Source organism: Cricetulus griseus (genome assembly GCF_003668045.3).
Source record: "Cricetulus griseus strain 17A/GY chromosome 1 unlocalized genomic scaffold, alternate assembly CriGri-PICRH-1.0 chr1_1, whole genome shotgun sequence".
NCBI lineage: Eukaryota > Metazoa > Chordata > Mammalia > Rodentia > Cricetidae > Cricetulus > Cricetulus griseus.
The window spans coordinates 96,270,281-96,273,041 of record NW_023276807.1 but is presented as its reverse complement, the minus strand read 5'-3'; the positions used below and the strand labels follow the sequence as shown (position 1 = coordinate 96,273,041).

The following is a 2,761-nucleotide window of genomic DNA, read 5'->3' as shown; positions in this document are numbered from 1 at the left end:
CCAGGGGCTTAGGATGGCCAGGCCCACAGACCCCTGGCGTGTTTCCGGAGCAGTGTACAGGCCTGCCAGCCAGATGGGAAACACCAGCTCTGCTTTTCATGAGCACCACCCCCATGCCTGAAGATTAACTGGCTTTTTTGGAATCTAATTTTGTTTCTACAGAGCTATTAAATGTGAAACATTTTTAAGAGAAGTGATAAGATTATTTACTTATATCTTTGCTGTGCAATTTTGGACCATTAAGTGTGACCTTTTCAGATGGTCTACTAAAAAGTACACTGGTTTTATATTAAGTGCAAGTAGAAAATTCAACCTCCTCCAAGAACAACACGTAATTTTCAGACATATTTTACTCATATTAAACATGTGGTTATTGAATTACTAAAAATATCAAAACAATTTATGACTTCTGGAAAATCCACAATGCTGGTTCTTATTTATTATTTTTCTTAAGCAGCAGGGTGTGGGCTGGCAGGAGGAGTAATCTGTCCTGGTTATTTTCCTTCAGATATTTTTAGTGTTTCTCATTATAGAAAGCCTGTCAGGAGGAAAGCAAAATTTTGTTTTTGAGTCTTAGAGTAGGATTCTTATCTTTCTTTAAACATTTGAAGATTAAAAAAAATCTCAGTTTTCAAGTGAAATCATGCAAAATGTATTTATGTAAATATTTTTAATCTATTTCATCTGTTTTAAACTATTAAATCAATTTATACTTCTCAGCTTGTCTTTTTCCCCATATGGTAGAATTGATATTTGGGAAATGCAAAAATTAAATCTGAGATGACTGTGAACCAGCGAGAGGAACCACATCTCAGGCACCAAGTCTTAGGGTCTGGGGAAGAGATGGCCATGGAGAAGGCATGCTGATGAGCTGAGGCACAGCCACATTCTCCCAACATGTACATCTGGAAAATCACTGGCATTTGTCCTTGGGGAGGACACAAAAGGTATCCACTTCCCAGCCCTCAGCTGTGCTATCTGGGTTGTCTCCCTCCTGACACTTAGATTCTTTCTTGATGTTGAGACACAAATCTTACCTTGATTATAGCTGCTAATCTGGTGGCTTCTCTGCTGTCTTAGCCACTGCTCCTCATCTAGTTCTCCCTCCACCTGTTTGGTCTTTATTTAAGATCCCGGGACAAATTTTTCCAACTGTGAATGGGCCTCGGAGTTGATGCCTAGCCTTTCTCTTCAGTCTCAAGACTGTGAGATCATCATTGTCAGATTCCATGAGACCCTTACTGTTGAATGCTGTATCCATGTCTGTAGGCCACACACATCACCCTGGGGCCCAGACCTCAGTAATCAGTCATCCACTGCCTGATTAGTCACTTGTTTCTGCTCTGTTGACTTCATTTCCAGCATTCCACTCAAACCCATCTACTTCTCTGTACCACAAACCTAGCCTTAGTCCAGACTGTTCCTGCAATCTCTCCCCTCATCTTGTAAAAGCTGCTTAACTGGTTTCTTGCCCTCTCATTTCCCCATCCCATACTAATTTATAATCCACAACACAACCAAAGATCCTTTCAGAACACAGGTTTGATCCTATCTCTTCTCTAATTAAAATGGTTCACTAGTTCCCCATCTCATGAAGGAAAAATCCAACCTTCACATGATAAATAAAGCGTTTTGAGCAGACTCAGGGTTTTCATATGTGGGTAAGGGCTGGACTAAGTAAAGCCGACTCAGAGAGCCTCTGACTAATGACAGAAGTCTCCCTTGTTGGGGCTCTCTGAGGTTCAGCCAACATGTAAGGCTGCATGGAACAGTCTCCCCACAGACCCCATTGAGTAGCATTCATTGGCACATCTCCTGCACATGTGGAGCTCTGTACTAAGAAGTCTAATAACTCATGTAAAACTTCAGTGGAATTTATTGTCTACTACAAGGAGCTTTGCAATAAATTCCTCCATGAGTTCCATTACAGGAAATATTTAGTCTCTACCACTGGAGGCATCTGTTTTCTGTTGTCAAAATTTCTGTCTCTGTAACCTGGAGTCTCTGTTGGCTATAAATGCCAGAAAAGTTGGAACCAGATATATTAGCCAAGAATTTGAAACTGCTGAGCTCTGCGGCCTGAGACCATGAACTCCTTTAGCTTCCTTTAAACGCATTCTTTTCCATCATCCCAAAAAGACATTTTCCCTTGTTGGTTCCTTAACAACCTAAGGAACTCAAAGTGGGAGCTTGGTACACCATCAGGGTTCACTGCAACCACTTTTCATTTTGTGATTATAACCTTCCAATTGCATCCATTTCCCCCCAATCCTTACAATATTGCTATTTTCACATGCCATGAGAAGGACTCAGTCATGTTAGCCTTCCTATCTTCCCTTGGCCTAGTTCCTAGATTGATTCTTCTAATGTGTACTTCAGATCATCATCATTTCTTACCAGGATATCTTCAGTCTTTATTTCTGGACTGCAGTATCCCTGTCTTCTTTCAAACCAGTTTCTAAGTCACCAGCAGAGCCATCTTTTAAATTCCTATCAGGGAGTTAGAGCTCTGAGGACGAGAAGGATTTTGGTTAATAAGTCTACTGGGCTCTTAGACCACATCTCTTGTGGCCAAGAGGAAACAAATGTGCTCAACACTTTGTTCTCTTCATAGAGAAGCAATAAGGTCCTTTCCCATTGTCTCTACTTGCTTTCTGGGAAAGGGGCAGTTCAACACCAGTACTGAGGAACTTCCAACAGGAGGATCAGACGTCCAAGGCCATTTTCAGCTTCATGGTAAGTTTAAGGCCAGCCTGACACA

At 41.4% G+C, this 2,761-nt stretch overlaps 1 long non-coding RNA gene across 1 annotated transcript; it reads right to left on the bottom strand.

Moving 5' to 3' along the window:
* Window positions 1-332: 332 nt before the first annotated feature.
* LOC118239620 lies at window positions 333-1,374 on the bottom strand. The gene is made up of 2 exons (XR_004772238.1): window positions 1,038-1,374; window positions 333-538 (listed from the first exon to the last, which is right to left on the bottom strand). It is a non-coding gene; the product is annotated as an uncharacterized LOC118239620 (long non-coding RNA).
* Window positions 1,375-2,761: the final 1,387 nt, after the last annotated feature.